Source organism: Oncorhynchus mykiss, chromosome 10 (genome assembly GCF_013265735.2).
Source record: "Oncorhynchus mykiss isolate Arlee chromosome 10, USDA_OmykA_1.1, whole genome shotgun sequence".
Lineage (NCBI taxonomy): Eukaryota > Metazoa > Chordata > Actinopteri > Salmoniformes > Salmonidae > Oncorhynchus > Oncorhynchus mykiss.
Window position 1 is genome coordinate 51,308,280 of NC_048574.1, and position 18,711 is coordinate 51,326,990.

Below are 18,711 nucleotides of genomic sequence, written 5' to 3' on the forward strand. Positions count from 1 at the left end.
TCTCTCTCTCTCTCTCTCTCTCTCTCTCTCTCTCTCTCTCTCTCTCTTGCCCTCTCTCTCTCGCGCCCTCTCGCCCTCTCTCTCTTTCTCCACATGGTGGAGTCTTGCATGTCTGAGCAGCAGACGTCCAGACAGCAGTGTGACTGGAGCAGTCTCACACGCTACGATAGCCCGCAGGATCACCCCGCTGCTGCAACAATGTCCACTGACTAAGATATCGCTCTCTTTTTTGTTTCTCTTTCCTCTTCCCTTCTCTCTCCTTTGTCTTTCTCACTTCTCTGTCTTTCTCCACCTTTTACCCCTCAGTCTCTTGCTCTCATTCTGTCTCTCGCTCAGACACAGATCAGACTGCGGCAGCCTCAGCAACCATGACTAGAAGGGTGAGTTTGAGTTCCCTCTCTTCCTTTCTTCCTCTCTCCCATCTCCCTCCTACACCTCCTGACAGACAGCCCTTATCCGAGATGCTGCCTTTACTGTACTAGGTCTACCATTAGCTCTGTGTAATGTCACTATAGCGGATAGTCATGTTCCCGGCAGATGCTGCCTGTCTATATATCTGAGGTCTGCTATGTGTAAGGTAAAATATGGGTCACAGAGCTCTCATATGAAGGAAAGTTATTTACTGTTGGTAATGGAGATTGGCTTTCATGGCCTCTGAATCCTGGCGATCCGTTTTAGGTGTGATGGCGCTAGCAGTCTGCCGCAGCCTTTCTGGCCTGGCTCCCATTGTGTGTGTGTGTGTGTGCCCACTCACGCATGTGCTGTATGTGTGTGGCATCGTTGAATTTTTCAATTTGTAGAAGCTCCCTTAATTGCTGATGGCTGTGATGGAGATCAAAGATTGGCGTTGTAATATTATGGCTGTCACAGCCTGGAGCTTAAGCTTTCTTTTGGACACTGTTACAGATTGATGTGTGTATGTCTGGGCATGAGACTGGTCACTGCAGTGGTGAGACTGTGTGCTCGAACTCGTGTGTGCGCGTGTGTGCTGTATGTGTGTGGTCACACTTGTGTGTGTGCCCGTACTCTTTGAATGTGTGCATTTGTGGATTTGTGTATATTTCTATGTGCTACATTTGTGTATTTCGTGCGTGCGTTTGTGTGTCTATGTATTACAATGTGTGACAGATATATGGGGGCATGGTGCCGTGTGTGTTGTGTGTGTGCCCTGACTGAAGGTTGCACTTGTTGTATGCCACAACACTGACACAGTGAGACAGTGATAGTCTTCTGTACTCCAGCACAAAGCTAGGGGGACAGCTAGAGGGACATTGTCTGTGTGTGTTTCAGTTAAAGCAACGTGCTGATGCCTTATCTTTCTCTCCTTGCTTGGATAGACGAGCCTTACCGAATCTGTACCTCTCTCAATCCCTGAGACCCTAACTTGTGACTTTTTCCTGTGATGTGCACGGGTTGGGTTCTCGGGAGCTGCGAGGGGTGCTCTCACACATCTCCGGAAAATGACGTTTTCTGAAAATAAATGCGTTTTTTGGGGCTGGCGGTAGAGAATAAACACCATGCTAGTGACAGAAAGAGAGAGATTGCTTTTTTTTCCTCACAGGCAGGAGGAGGAGAAATGCTCGCCTCATCTGAGAAATAAAGGGAGAGGCAGAGAATGAGGGAATTGTTAGACATAGTTAATATATTGAGGTAATGTTCAGTCTGTAGGAGAGATAGAGGGAGGAGAGGAGTAGGGAGGAAAGGAAGAGAGAAAGAAGCACAGGGTTGGGGAAGTAGCTTACTGTAGCACAGTGGAATGTAGGCCTGAGGGACATGTGACTGACCGGGATGGAGGGATAGAGGGATGGAGGGATGGCGGGAAAGAGAGAAGGAAGGAGCAGCGGGATGGGGCTGTGCTATGGGTGGGGTGACAGACATGCTAACATGTTTACACATTTTCCACAAAAACCAGGGAAGAGACTTACACCACAGCGCAACGATATCCGCTTGTCCGCTTGTCCTAGCCACCCTCCCTCTCTCCCGCACTTTCTCTCATCCCCCTCCATCAATTGATCAATACTATGGGCCTGTGGCCTCAGTTTGAGAGCAGCACAAAGTACTGGTGAGAGCGTGGTCCTGACTGCTCGGTACACCTGTGTTTGACCTCATAGAAACCTTCGTCAGCCAACCTCGGAGCTCAAATTCACTGTGTGTGTGTGTGTGTGTGTGTGTGTGTGTGTGTGTGTGTGTCTGTCTGTGATTTCTCTGCTGAGTGGCCTTGGCTATGACTGTGATATATAGGCTCAGTCGGGGCAGATGTTTATGTTGTACTTGTATTCTCTAGAGTATGCCGTGTGAGTGAGTAAGTGAAAATCAGAGCTGTGATTTTCTTTAGTGTTCTTCATGGTGTGATTTTATCACATTGTGTAGACTGGATGCTGAACTTGATAAAAACAGCGATGGAGTGTGTTCTTTTGAAGGTGGAACTGTCCCTTAAATTGGATCCTTTTCCATTTATTATATTTAACATAAATCGTAAAAAAAATCCACAGTAAGTTATGTCTTACTGTAAGGTGGTACCATACCAACCACCATGCCAACCACCTTTGGTTTGAAATAACATCCTGTTATTGTGTGTCATCAAATGGTTGCTTCAGTGAAGTACTCTGTATGTTACTGGGTGTGTAAGATGGCGTGTTTGTGTCAGTAAACCATAGACAGAAATAGTGTGCGTCGGGAGAAAGCATGAGATATTTAGCGTTCCAGTTGTGTGTGCTTGTCCCACGATACTGTTGTTGTGTTACTTGATAAGGAGCTGTGTGTCTGTGTGTGTGTGTGTGTGTGTGTGTAGTAGGATGTGGTAGAGTAGTGTCTGATTAATGTATCGTGGGATGCCGAATTTTCCCAAATTGACGCTCATATACTGCATTTCTACACCATTTGAAACCTCTAAAACGGAATTTGGAGTACAGCAAAAACAAGCAAAATTGACTCCAGCCATTATCACCTTGTTGCCGTAGCTTCATTCAGGTCAGTCAATAGGTGACTTAACATTCTACAAACTCATCATACAAGAATTAGCTGCTACGCACTAGCACAGCACCGGGATTAAAACTCTAGTTTATTTTAATGTCAAATCAAACAGCAACTAACTAGCCAAAGCCAACTACTACAGCCATCTTTACCTCGCACTATTCCCTGCAGCTGCGTCGATGCGCTTCTGCTCTCAGGCGTCTTCATGGTCCTAAAGTCAGTCCGCTGATACCACTAAACTGCATTTGCCTTTTAATCGTTATTGGAATGATTTGAGTAATCTATTTTAAATTGTTGATATTGAGCTAAGGTATACCCAATTGATGCCCCCCCCCAGACCCTAGTCCTAGTCTCTGACAGATATTTGCAGCGTTTCTAAAATGGCTGCCCATCCATAAAAGCCAGCGCTACCAATCAACCAGTGTCTACGAGCACTGCGCCACCCCCCCACCCCCACCCCCCCACCCCTAAACGACTATATGGTTATATTAGTATTATGACATCAAATATCGGTAACAGTGAGGGCAAATTTAATGTATGAATTGTTGAAACCTCTGGATAATAACGTGACCTATTCTCATTGTAACAGTCTCAATAAAGAACATTTCCCCTTTTCCACTTGTCGTTTTATGAGAAAAAGCCTCAACTTCGACAAACCTGCATGTCTCTAACATCGACTGCCTCTCACTCCCGGGTTTGTCTATTTTTGTCTGTGTGTGTGTGTCCTCATGTGTCCTAGTTTCTTCACGCTCCCCATGTGGTCTAGTATGTGTGGCACGATCTCAGTATAGTGCCCACTGATACTCAATGTGAAGGAACCTGAAACGATCTTACTGGTCTTTTCTCTGGGTGGTAGTGTGGTGCTGTATGGCTTGTTGGTGGAGCATGGCACTTGCAATACAATGATTGTAGGTTTGATTCCCGGGGTCACTTATATGTAAAATAAATTATTCGCTTTGGCTCCTCTGTGTGACTGTGAATCTAGCTCTACCTCTCTTGTCTGCAACACAACAGCATGCCATTTCATGTAGAAGCACAGTTCAACAAGTCTTCCAAATCAGAAAAATGCATCTAGGAATGATTGGCTCTCACAGTCGGATATTAAGATAAATACAAAGCTCCGTTTCAGTCCATTTCACTTGATAGTTAGCTAGCTACAGCTACACCACCACCACTGAGTGAGTGAGTGAGTGAGAAGACACGTCTGTCAAGCCACCTTCTTCTCCCCCTCCCCCTTATCACTGCAGTAATGTTGCAGCTCTGATCTCTCTCTTTCTGCCTGGCAGCTCAGCTAGCTCAATTGTTCTGCCAGTGCCGCCTTCCCCTCCTTGTCTGTGTGCCAAAGGGCACCCTACCACAGCCAGTACCTTATGGGCCAAAATAAGTGCCCTATATAGGGAATATGGTGGCATTCGGGACACAGCCCTGTCTTCTGGGGGCTGACGTTGCTTTACCCGCCCTGCCAGCCTGCCTGCCTGCCCTGGCCCAATCGAAGGTAACGGACAGACACAGGGCTCCCTCCCGTCCCGCTGACTGTGGTGCTCAAAGCTTGACACTCAGGTGCCCCATGCAGAAAAAGACAGGTTAACCTATTCTGGCTCCGAATCAGCAGTATTGGAATTGGCGACGCCATGCCTCAGTTGGTGCCATTACCCCTTACCTATACGTGGTGCTGGGCACTGCCTCTCAGGCTCCCTGTCTTCCCCTGCCCTCAGTATTAGAGTTGGCGATACAATTCCGCATCCGCTGCCATTATTACCCACAATGCCGCTCCCTGTCCTCCCCTGCCCTCAGTCTTCTGCCCCTGCCAACCACCCTGCCGAACTCCCCACTGACATGCCCTCTGCCCACCATTTCCAATTAGAAATTTCAGACGTGATTTTCCCTTACAAAAAATGTATCAACCTCTAGACATTTGTATAATTTTTTTTATCCACATATATGCCATTTAGAATATAATAATTAACATTTCCTGTTGTTGCAGGATTCACTTCCTTCTGTAGCAAACTGGTTCAATTTAAGATCCTACATAATATGTGTTTTACCACAATACTGTCAGTGGTTCTGTCTACTCTAAACCCCTCACACTCTAAGGTGCAACATCATCATACACTCCCCTCGCAAAATGCCAGAGAGATGTGACTGAGGAGCGCAGCTCGACTGCACTATTTATCGCTGCCAACCCTGGCAACTGGTAGTACCCATTGAAGATGTATAATATACTACAGTCTGTCCCTGATTGTCTGCCGGTTTATATTCCGTGAGAATGTGCGTTGTGCTGTGAGTCAAAATGTTGTGTGTGTGCGTGTGTGTACTATTGGGTTATGTGAGTCTTAGTGTGTGTGTGTGCGTGCGTGCGTGCGTGCGTGCGTGTGTGTGTGTGTGTGTGTGTGTGTGTGTGTGTGTGTGTGTGTGTGTGTGTGTGTGTGTGTGTGTGTGTGTGTGTGTGTGTGTGTGTGTGTGTGTGTGTGTGTGTGTGTGTGAGGCGGGCGTCACAGCAGCAAGGATAGACTGATGACTCTCCTTGGCAGGCTCTCTACTGTTTCACCATATGTTCAGGACTGGCACCCATTGTACAAAACATCTATTTCACTAAAGTGCATCACACACATAGCAACACACTGAACATAACATACTTCCAAACACAAAAACTGTCTCTAAATATACCCCAAATAGACACGCATGACGTCAAACATAGTTTATGTTTGTACATGCTTATACTCAAATGATATGCATGATTGGTCATATTTAAATGTGTGGTACAGTGTGTTGCTTTGTATATATATTTTCTTGAAAAACTAGTATTATACGCAAGGCAAGGTGACAAGCAGAAACAGGTTTTCAGAAATGATTGAAAATGTGTTAAAAATACAAATCTTAGATATAACATTTACATAAGTATTCAGACCCTTTACTCTGTACTTTATTGAAGCACCTTTGGCAGCGATTATAGCCTCAAGTCTTCTTGGATATGACGCTATAAGCTTGGCACACCTGTATTTGGGGAGTTTCTCCCATTCCTTCTCTGCAGTTCCTCTCATCATGTCCAATCAATTGAATTTACCACAGCTGGACTCCAATCAAGTTGTAGAAACATCTCCCAATCAATGGAAACAGGATGCACCTGAGCTAAACGTTCTGTCTCATAGCAAAGGGCCTGTTTTTGCTTTTGTCATTATGGGGTATCTTTCCTAATGCACTGTATTTTAAGTCAGCCTCAGTTGTGTACTCTATGACCTATATACAATTTAGATCATGTGGTATGTAGCCTTACAGAACATTTGTTATATGCTTTTTGTTGGTGACTGTCATGTATTGAACGTATAAAATAAAATGTTTCAAAGAAAGAAGCACTAATGCACTCATTCTGTTCACAGTATAAACACATAATAATGTGAGTTTTTAAATGTTTATTTTATTTAACCTTTATTTAACTAGTCAGTTAAAGAACAAATTCTTATTTTTCAATGACGACCTATAAAAAGGCAAAAGGCCGGGGGCTGGGATTTAAAAACAATATATATATATATAAGACAAAACACACATCACGAAAAGAGAGACAACACTACATAGAGAGAGACCTAAGACAACAAAATAGCATTGTAGCAACACAAAATGGAAGCAGCACAACATGGTAGCAGCAGAAAACATGGTACAAACATTGGGCACAGACAGCAGCACAACGGGCAAGAAGGTAGAGACAACAATACAACATGCGAAGCAACCACAACTGTCAGTAAGCGTGTCCATGGCTGAGTCTTGAATGAAGAGATGGAGATAAAACTGTCCAGTTCAAGTGTTTTTTTTGCAGCTCGTTCCAGTCGCTAGCAGCAGCGAACTGAAAAGAGGAGCAACCCAGGGATGTGTGTGCTTTGGGGACCTTTAAAACCTTAACGATCTGCCCTTTTTTTCAATTTTCACCTTAAATGACACCCAAATCTAACTGCCTGTAGCTCAGGCCCTGAAACAAGGATATGCATATTATTCGTACCATTTGAAAGGAAACACCTTGAAGTTTGTGGAAATGTGAAAGGAATGTAGGAGAATATAACAAATTAGATATGGTAAAGGATAAAACAAGGAAAAAAACCAACAGCTTTTTTGTATTTTTTGTGCCATCCTCTTTGAGAGGCAAGAGAAAGGCCATAATGTACTATTCCAGCCCAGGTGCAATTTAGATTTTTGGCCACGAGATGGCAGCACTGTATGTGCAAAGTTTTAGACTGATCCAACGAACCATTGCATTTCTGTTCAAAATTATGTATCGAGACTGCCCAAATGTGCCTAATTTGTTTATTAATAATTTTCATGTTCAAAACTGTGCACTCTCATCAAACAATAGCATGGTATTATTTCACTGTAATAGCTACTGTAAATTGGACAGTGCTGTTAGATTAACAAGAATTTAAGCTTTCTGCCAATATCAGATATGTCTATGTACTGGGAAATGTTCTTGTTACTTACAACCTCATGCTAATCGCATTAGCCTATGTCAGCCCAACCGTCCCGCAGGGGACCCACCGAAATGTGACTGGCAGAATGGGTGTTGTATGTGGAGGATGAGGGCTGCAGTAGGTATCTCAGATAAGGGGAGAGAGATAAGGCCTAAGAGGGTTTCATAAATAAGCATTGCGACAAGTATACAGAGATGACTAGCTTACAGAGGAGTACAGAGTACAGTGATGTGTCCTATAATGAGCATTACATCTAGCCGCTCAAGAGCATCCTTACCTGCTGATCTGAATCAGTGTTAGTTTGGCAGCTGGGGTGAAAGAGAAGTGATTACAATAGAGGAGACCAAGTTTAGATTTAACCTTAGCCTGCAGCTTTGACATGTGCTGAGAGAAGAACGGTGTACCGTCTAGCCGTACTCCCAAGTACTTGTATGAGGTGACTACTTCAAGCTCTAAACCCTCAGAGGTAGGAATAACACCGGTGGGGAGAGGGGCATTCTTCTTATCAAACCACATGACCTTTGTTTTGAAGGTGTTCAGGACAAGGTTAATGGCAGAGTTAGCTTGTTGGATACTTAGAAATCTTTGTTGTAGAGCGTTTAACCTCTTGAGTGTAGGGGGCAGTATTTTGATGTTTGGATGAAAAACGTACCCAAATGAAACTGCCTATTTCTCAGGCCCAGAATCTAGAATATACATATCATTGTCAGATTAGGATAGAAAACACTCTAAAGTTTCCAAAACTGTCAAAATATAGTCTGTGTATAACAGAACTGATATTGCAGGCTAAAACCTGAGGATAATCCAACCAGGAAGTGCCTAAGAGAAACGAATCTCCCTGTTCCATTGCATGCCTATCCTCCATTTAAAGGGATATCAACCAGATTCCACATGGTGTGAACAGTATTCAGACATAGTTTCAGGCTTTTATTTTGAAAAATGAGCGAGAAAGATCACATCGCGTCATTGGATGGCTGGGTGCCAGCAGCGTTTTGCATGCGCAACAGCTTGGAGCAGACATTTTCTCTCTCTTTCCTATTGAAGAAGCTACAGTCCGGTTGAAATATTATTGTTTATGTATTGTTAAAACAACCTGAGGCTTGATTATAAAAAACTTTGACATGTTTCTACAAACTTTACGGATACTATTTGGAATTTCCGTCTGCACCGTCGTGACTGCTCGAGCCTGTGGATTTCTCAACATAACGTGCCAACCAAATGGAGGTATTTTAGATATAAAAATGATATTTATGGAACAAAAGGAACATTTATTGTGTAACTGGGAGTCTTGTGAGTGCAAACATCTGAAGATCATCAAAGGTAAGCGATTCATTTTATTGCTTTTCTGACTTTCGTGACCAATCTACTTTGCTGCTAGCTGTTTGTAATGTCTTGTCTGCTGAGAGAGATGTCCTTACATAAACTTGGTATGCTTTCGCTGAAAAGCTTTTTTGAAATCTGACACGCCAGGTGGATTAAGTTTGCAATGACACATCCATAACCTGAACGGAAATCAGATTGCATACCAGAGAGAATACTATAGACATCAAGAAAGCCACACACTTGATTATTGACAAGTTTTTCCAACAGTTTTGATAAACAGGGCAAAATAGAAATTGGCCAATAACAGATAGGATCAGCTTGATCTCCCCCTTTAAATAAAGGACTTGCCGTGGCTGCCTTCCAAGCAATGGGAACCTCCCCAGAGAGGAGAGACAGGTTAAAAAGGTAGGAGATAGGCTCGGCGATGATAGGGGCAGCAACCTTAAAGAAGAAAGGGTCTAAACAATCTGACCCAGATGTTTTTCTAGGGTCAAGTTTAACTTCTTGCGTCGCGCAAACCCGTATCCGGGAGCGTAATCATTACCTCAAGCTCATTACCATAACGCAACGTTAACTATTCATGAAAATCGCAAATGAAATGAAAGAAATATATTCACTAAGAAGCTTAGCCTTTTGTTAACAACACTGTCATCTCAGATTTTCAAAATATGCTTTTCAACCATAGCTACACAAGCATTTGTGTAAGAGTATTGATAGCTAGCATAGCATTAAGCCTAGCATTCAGCAGGCAACATTTTCACAAAAACAAGAAAAGCATTCAAATAAAATCATTTACCTTTGAAGAACTTCGGATGTTTTCAATGAGGAGACTCTCAGTTAGATAGCAAATGTTCATTTTTTCCAAAAATATTATTTGTGTAGGAGAAATCGCTCCGTTTTGTTCATCACGTCTGGCTAAGAAAAAAAAACGAAAATTCAGTCATTACAACGCCAAACTTTTTTCCAAATTAAATCCATAATATCGACAGAAACATGGCAAACGTTGTTTAGAATCAATCCTCAAGGTGTTTTCACATATCTATTCAATGATAAATAATTTGTGGCAGTTGGGTTTCTCCTCGGAAGCAAACAGAAAAATACATGCAGCTGGAGATTACGCAATGATTGCGACGGAGGACACCAAGCGACCACCTGGTATATGTAGTGTAAAATGGTCAATCTTCCAATGATATGCCTACAAATACGTCACAATGCTGTCGACACTATGGGGAAACGACAGAAAGTCTAAGCTCATTCGTGACCCATACACAGCCATATAAGGACTCATTGAAACACAGTGCCTTCAAAATCTGGGGGTACTTCCTGTTTGAAATTTCATCTTGGTTTTGCCTGTAGCATCAGTTCTGTGGCACTCACAGACAATATCTTTGCAGATTTGGAAACGTCAGAGTGTTTTCTTTCCAAAGCTGTCAATTATATGCATAGTCGAGCATCTTTTCGTGACAAAATATCGCGCTTAAAACGGGAACGTTGTTTTATCCAAAAATTAAAAGAGTGCCCCCTATATCAAAGAAGTTAAGGAGCTCCTTTAGCACATCAGACTCAGTGACCACCTGCAGGGAGAAACTTTGTTGCGTGGCAGGGGAAAAAGAGGGAGGAGCATTGGGGCTCGTCGCATTAGAAGGGTTGGGAGATGAGGAAATGTTGGATGGGCAAGAAGGCATGGCTGAGTAAAATAGGAGTCATGCCTGAAGTGGTGGTTAAAGAGTTCATCCTTGTCAGTAACAGCCACACCATCAACATTAAGGGACATGGGCAGCTGTGAGGAGGAGGGTTTATTCTCCAGGTCTTTAACTGTTTTCCATAACTTCTTGGGGTTAGAACCACAGAGAGAGAACTGCTCCTTAAAGTAACTAACTTTAGCCTTCCGGATAGCCTAGTGCACTTATTTCTAATTTTCCTGAACGAGAGCCAGTCAGCCTGAGTAAGCGTGTGCCTTTCGTCAAATGGAATTCTTGAGATGGAGTAACTCTGCCAGATCCAAGCTGAACCAGGTGCTGAACCTGTTTGTAATTCTCATTTTCTTTACGTGTTTGTAATCAATACCACTGAAAAATATATTTGACAGATGGGATCAAGCTGATTGTATGCCAATTTACAGGTCATGAAGGAAGGCTTGCTCATTCAAATTTTTTAGCAAGCATCTGTGACAAATAAGGACCGGTCATTTCATTGAGCAGCCATTACGAACACATGCTGTAAAACAGTGATCACTAAGGTCATTACAGAAAACATCAGACTGATACTTATCTGGATTATTTGTGAGGATAACATCAAGGAGAGTAGCCTTTTCTGGGTGTTTGGAGTCATACCTTTTGGGATTAGTAATAATCTCAGAAAGATTTAGGGAGTCCCATTGCTTTAGGACTTGGTGGACGATAACACCCAGCAACAGTCGACAAAGAGCTATTTGAAAGTTTAATGCTTAAAACCAGCAAATCAAATACTTTCGGGACAGACTTGGTGGAGACAACCGGGCACTGAAGGTGTTCCTTAGTAAAGATTGCCTCTCCACCACCATTGAAGATCTGTCTTGCCGAAAAAAGTAACAACCAGAAAGGTTAAACATCATTGTCCACGTCTCAGTAATGACCAATACATCTGGATTGGAGCTGTGAACCCACACTTTCAATTTATCAATTTTAGGTAATAAGCTTAGAGTGTTAAAGTGCAGAAAACCCAGGCTTTTACGAGAGCAGAAATCAGCGAAGCACATATCAGAGCAGAAGTCAGAATCGGGGATAGCAACTGTAGATGGGACAGGTGATGCACATGTAAATGTGCATCAGATGGCAACAAAATCATATTGTACAGCAATTTCTTCAGGTAACATAAATACAAAGCCGGCTAGATGTGGTTGGAATAGGATGGGAGGCCAAGAGTCTGTGTAACCAACAGAGTCCCAAGTGTGGGAACAAACATACTCTGTCCCACGGTCGGGTAAACAAGCAAGTTCATAGTCAACATAGCACGCAGAAGTCATGAGGCAAATAGCATAAAGCACAAGAAAAAAATATAACGACTAGGGCTAGCCATTGTAAGTTCTGAGTCACTCGTCACAACAGTGCATGTGTGCAGGAGGCGAGCGAAAGTTTGGGAGAGAGGGGGAGTGTGCTGGGGGTACCTGTACCAGACAGCGGGAGACAGGCCATGGCAGACGGTGAACATATCGCCAAGTGGAATCCAAACAGCAGTGCAGCAGGCAACGAGAGTAGGTGTCACAACACAACAGCTTTTTTCGGGAGGGGCAGATTGCTTGTAGAAAATCTCAGATAGCTAGCTAACATAGCTAGCAAGTCCCTGTCCCCCATTGTTTTCCACATGGAAGAGATTGTTAGCTAGCGATGTCTCTTCAGTTTAGGCGAATGGTCCTTTACGAAGTCCAAACAAAGTTGTCCTGTGGAGGATATCTTCTGACAGCAACAAAATTGTTCCTTATTCAGGTAATTTACAATTGAAGTGTCCTGGCTGCATATCAGTTCAAAATAGATATTAATCCAGGGGGTACTGTATTGTAAGGACCTCTGCACAGGTGGAGGGGGATTCAAAGGACTTTGGGTGGGGGAGGCTGTGAAACTCTCCTGCCATTGTTGGGCTCAAGGGCTTTGGCACCTCTCACTTCACACCTCAGTGCTAATTGAAGTTGCAGGCGGATCTGTTCTGTCCGAGCAAGCTTGGTAGCCTTAATGTAACATTCAGTCCTTATGAAGTAAAATATTTCATTGTAATTTATTTTCCTTCATGGCTTTAAAAGTAGCTTCAAACATTACTCAGTTCAAGGTTGGATGATGTTTTCAGGTTTCTTGTGCTTCTTTTGTTGGTCGTTGGTTTGCCAGTGCATTTGCTGTGTAGACCTTGGAAATAAGTATTGTTGGTAGTAGGAATCCTTCCAGGTAATTTTGTCCAAAATCAGGTTGTAGGTTTGGAGTGAAGGTTATGTTGTGGATGATAGTATCCTGTAAATGTCCTTACTGAAAAATCCAAGTTTACCTAACTCTAAATTAATGTAATGTACTGAGTAAGTCTGTGTCTATGACACCCTGTATTTTGTCGATGTACAGTGCATACGGTATGTATTCAGACCCCTTCACTTTTTCCACATTTTGTTACGTTACAGCCTTATTCTAAGATGGAAAAAAAAAACTTCCTTCAATCTACACAAAATACCCCATAATGACAAAGCAAAAACAGGTTTTATACATTTTTACAAATCTATTAAAAATACATATTTAGACCGTTTACTCAGTACTTTGTCGAAGCACCATTGGCAGTGATTACAGTCTCGAGACTTATTGGGTATGACGCTACAAGGTTGACACACCTGTATTTGGCAAGTTTCTGCCATTATTCTCTGCAGATCCTCTCAAGCTCTGTCAGGTTGAATGGGGAGTGTCACTGCTCAGCTATTTTCAGGTCTCTCCCGGGATGATGGATCGGGTTCAAATCCGGGATCTGGCTGGGACACTTAAGGATATTGTCCCGAAGCCACTCCAGCTGTTGGAAGATCAACCTTCGCCCCAGTCTGAGGTCCTGAACGCTCTGTAGCAGTTTCCCAATTTCATAATTTCATGATTACAATCTTGTCACGGGGGGGGGGGGTACTCCCCAATTTCATGATTACAATCTTGTCTCATCGCTGCAACTCCCCAACGGGCTCGGGAGAGGCGAAGGTCGAGTCATACATCCTCCGAAACATGACCCGCCAAGCCACACCCGCTCGCTTAGCCCGGAGGCCAGCTGCACCAATGTGTCAGAGGAAAGAACACTGTTCAACTGACTACTGAAGTCAGCCTGCAGGAGCCCGTCCACCACATCATCATGGGGTATTGTGTTTAGATGAATGAGGAAGACATTTTGTAAAATGTCAAGGGGTCTGAATACTTTCCAAATGCACTGAATGTACTGAGTTAGTATGTAGTTACTATGCTCTAAGTAGGGTGTATGTATATGATGTCCTTTATTTAGTCCCGGGGGAAAAAACATGATCAAATATTTCATTCTGTGTCACAGTTCAAAACGAAACTGGGTTTGAATTGGAGTAAGCTTGTTAGTGGGTGGTTGTCTGTCAATGTTAAGTAAAGTCAGCCTTCAATTGCTGAGTAGAGCAGGTTTCACGCTTTGTGAGACTCTATGACGGCTTCCCAAATGTAACCTTATTACCTATGGGCCCTGGTCAAAGGTAGTGCACTAACATAGGGAAAGGGATGCCATTTGGGATGCACACAGTAAGTGATAGAGAAACAGAAACTGTAAATGAAACCACTATGAACATGAATCACTGTATAAAAATACGTCCCAATTGGCACCCTATTCCCTATTTAGTGCACTACTTTTGACCAGGGCCCATTGGGCTCCAGTCCAAAGTAGTGCACTTTATATGACTGTGTCCACTGTGTCCCTTTCTGCAGTAAGTCTCTAGAGGCTGCATTGTACTGTATACTGTATCTATATATATTTTTTTAACTGGACTTTGTGAGCTGTTTTTGACAATTGGCAATTGTCTCCTATAATGAATTTCTTATTTTACTTGTTTGTTACTTGAACGTCTTAAATCTGACGTTTTGGTTGATGCACATTAATGATTGTTTGGTGCTTTGTGTTTTACAAGCACAGCCATTTTGACAGCGCTTTTCTTTTCAGGTCACTGGAGTCTGTCTATGCCCCAGTACCACCAGCTGTGAGACAATCAGACGGCTGTTTGATCAGATATGACTCATCAGTGTGCCAATCACAGGCTTGTTTGATCACATCCATGCAGACAGTTTTATGTGTTCCAGACAGAAGCAGTGGATGACAGAACCAGAAGAAGGAGAACCGCACTGTCACTCCCTTTAGGTCTAGAGAAACACTTTCATAGGGAGATTCTCAATTGTATACTCGTTCTGTCTTCTCTCCTCCTCAAAACCCATTGGAGTAGAAGGTCAGAGGGGTGGGCAACAAGCTCTCACCATCTCGTTCATCCACGTTTCTCTAAACGTCAAATTTCGAAGTAGCTCCAAACATCAAATTTCAAAACTACTGCTCTGTATCGTTCAATTTCTCAAAATTCGTCAAATTCCGAGGTTAAGGGTTAACTTTAGGTACTCATTCCGATTGATTAAGGTGAGGGTTAAGGTTAAAACAAAAAATAGTGTCCACCACTGGGATTGAACACACAACCTTCTGATCCAGAGTCATGTGATTGACATATCCTCCATCCCCGTCCACAACATCCATGCCGACTTGAAGGTAATAGTGCTGCCCCTAGTGGCTAGTTTTGAAGGCATTTCCCTACGTCCTCAGGACATGGATCGACATCCAATTTCGATGTCAATCTAGAACGATCTCCCTGGGAAGGGATCTCTGGCTTTCTCATCCAATGGGTGTTGAAAAGGAGACGAAGAGAGAGGACGCGATGAGTATGTAATTGATATCTTCCCAAAATCTAGAAATACTTACACACACAACACGCACACAAATACTTCTCTGTCTTCCCTAAAAGCAGTCTCTCCCTCTCTTTCCCTCCCCCTCTCTCCCCATCCTTACATAACGTTTGGCCTACATACTGAATCTAAAGGCAACTGATAGTGTTTTACCACTATTCCTCTTTTAGCTAAATCTATCCAATCCCTCCTAGTATGGACTTACCTTTGCGCCTTTAATATCAAGCAAACCTTCTGAATTTGAGAACAAAATTATTATTATTGTTAATGAAAATAAGGATATTGAAAGCAAAACATATGTATAGAGAGCAAAATAAATAATATCGCAAGAAAATAATTTTGAAAGGCAAGAGCAAATTAATAATTTTCTATGATAACACGATTGCAATGAAACCCTTCCCTTTTTGCCTGACATTTTTAAAATCTTTGGTTACTCTGCCCTGCCCTTTGCTTTGTCTCCTATAATGAATTTGAAGCACTCACAAACTTCTACAGATGCACAATCGAGAGCATCCTGGCGGGCTGTATCACCGCCTGGTATGGCAACTGCACCGCCCTCAACCGTAAGGCTCTCCAGAGGGTAGTGAGGTCTGCACAACGCATCACCGGGGGCAAACTACCTGCCCTCCAGGACACCTACACCACCCGATGTCACAGGAAGGCCATAAAGATCATCAAGGACATCAACCACCCGAGCCACTGCCTGTTCACCCCGCTATCATCCAGAAGGCGAGGTCAGTACAGGTGCATCAAAGCTGGGACCGAGAGACTGAAAAACAGCTTCTATCTCAAGGCCATCAGACTGTTAAACAGCCACCACTAACACTGAGTGGCTGCTGCCAACACACTGACACTGACTCAACTCCAGCCACTTTAATAATGGGAATTGATGGGAAATGATGTAAATATATCACTAGCCACTTTAAACAATGCTACCTTATATAAATGTTACTTACCCTACATTATTCATCTCATATGCATACGTATATACTGTACTCTATATCATCGACGGTATCCTTATGTAATACATGTATCACTAGCCACTTTATACTATACTATGCCACTTTGTTTACATACTCATCTCATTTGTACATACTGTACCCGATACCATCTACTGTATCTTGCCTATGCTGCTCTGTACCATCACTCATTCATATATCCTTATGTACATATTCTTTATCCCCTTACACTGTGTACAAGACAGTAGTTTTGGAATTGTTAGTTAGATTACTTGTTATTACTGCATTGTCGGAACTAGAAGCACAAGCATTTCGCTACACTCGCATTAACATCTGCTAACCATGTGTATGTGACAAATAAAATTTGATTTGATTTGATTTGATTTGATTTGCTTTCATTAACTTTTTTTGCATTGCAAAGTTTTAGCAGATTCATTCTGTGTAGGCGGGGTTTATAGGGAGGCTTAGACGATGGGTCTCTATTGGTCAACCGGTTTTGGAGTGACAGTTTATACACATTTTTATATAGAGAGCAAAATAAGGGTTTTAGCTAACTAGAACGGCTATATACCGTGCATTCGGAAAGTATTCAGAACCCTCAACTTTTTCCACATTTTGTTACTTTACAGCCATATTCTAAAATGGATTCAAAACATTTTACCCACAATACCCCTTAATGACAAAGCAAAAACAGGTTTTTAGAAATGTTTAAGAAATAAGAAAACCTCATTTACATAAGTATTCAGACCCTTTGCTATTAGACCGCAAAATTGAGTTCAGGTGCATCCTGTTTCCATTGATCCTCCAACTTGATTGGAGTCCACCTGTGGCAATTTCAAATGATTGGACATGATTTGGAAAGGCACACACCTGTCTATATAAAGTCTCACAGTTGACAATGCATGTCAGAGCAAAAACCAAGCCATGATATTGAAGGAATTGTCCTTAGAGCTCCAAGACAGGATTGTGTTGAGACAAAGATCTTGGGAAGGGTACAAAAAGATGTCTGCAGCATTGAAGGACCCAAGAACACAGTGGCCGCCATCATTCTTCAATGGAAGAAGTAAGGAACCACCAATTCTCTTCCTAGAGCTGGTTGCCCAGCCAAACCGAGCAATTGGGGAAGTGACCAAGAAACCAATGGTCACTTTGACAGAGCTCTCCCATCTCCAATCTCTGTGGAGATGGGAGAACCTTCAAGAAGGACAACCATCTCTCCAGCACTCCACCAATCAGGCCTTTATGGTAGTGGCCAGATGGAAGCCACTCCTCAGTAAAAGGCACATGACAGCCCTCTTGGAGTTTGCCAAAAGACAACTAAAAGGACTCTCAGATCATGAGAAACATGATTCTCTGGTCCAGATTCTCTGGTCTGATGAAACCAAGATTGAAATCTTTGGCCTGAATGCCAAGCCTCACGTCTGGAGGACACCTGTGTAGATTGATGAGGATATATATACAGTTGAAATCGGAAGTTTACATACACTTAGGTTGGAGTCATTAAAGCTTGTTTTTTAACCACTCCACACATTTCTTGCTAATAAACTACAGTTTTGGCAAGTCAGTTAGGACATCTACTTCGTGCATGACACAAGTAATCTTTCCAAAAATTGTTCACAGACAGATTATTAAACTTATAATTCACTTTATCACAATTCCAGTGGGTCAGAAGTTTACATACACTAAGTTGACTGTGCCTTTAAAAAATTGTAGACCTCCACAAGTCTGGTTCATCCTTAGGAGCAATTTCCAAATGCCTGAAGGTACCACGTTCATCTGTACAAACAATAATACGCAAGTATAAACAACACGCAGCCGTCATACTGCTCATGAAGGAGACGCATTCTGTCTCCTAGAGATGAACGTACTTTGGTGTGAAAAGTGTAAATCAATCCCAGAACAACAGCAAAGGACCTTGTGAAGATGCTGGAGGAAACCGGTACCAAAGTATCTATCCACAGTAAAATTAGTTGACATAAATCCTTCTCTCTACTGGTTGAGAGAATGCCAAGAATGTGCAAAGCTGTCAAGGAGGCAAAGGATGGCTACTTTGAAGAATCTAAAATATATTTGGATTTGTTTAAAAGGTTTCGTTACTACATGATTCCATGTGTTATTTCACAGTGTTGATGTCCTCACTATTATTCTACAATGTAGAACATTTTAAAAATGAAGAAACCCTGGAATGAGTAGGTGTGTCCAAACATTTGACTGGTACTAGATAGATAGATGTAGAGATACAGTGGGGAGAACAAGTATTTGATACACTGCTGATTTTTCAGGTTTTCATACTTACAAAGCATGTAGAGTTTGTACACTTTACATGTTGTGTTTATATTTTTGTTTACTGTACATTGGTTAACCCAAACTTGCTTTCTAAAGTTGTCAAGGAAATACGTGCATTTCCTATAACCAAGTCATTTACAGTTTCTATGCCTTTAGTTTTTCATGTGTGCCAATTTATCGATGAATTCTGAAAAGCTATCCAAGGATTGTTCCATGAGGTTGTGTATCTAGGAAGTGATATTGGTTCTTGTAAAATGTTCATTTTCTTCCACA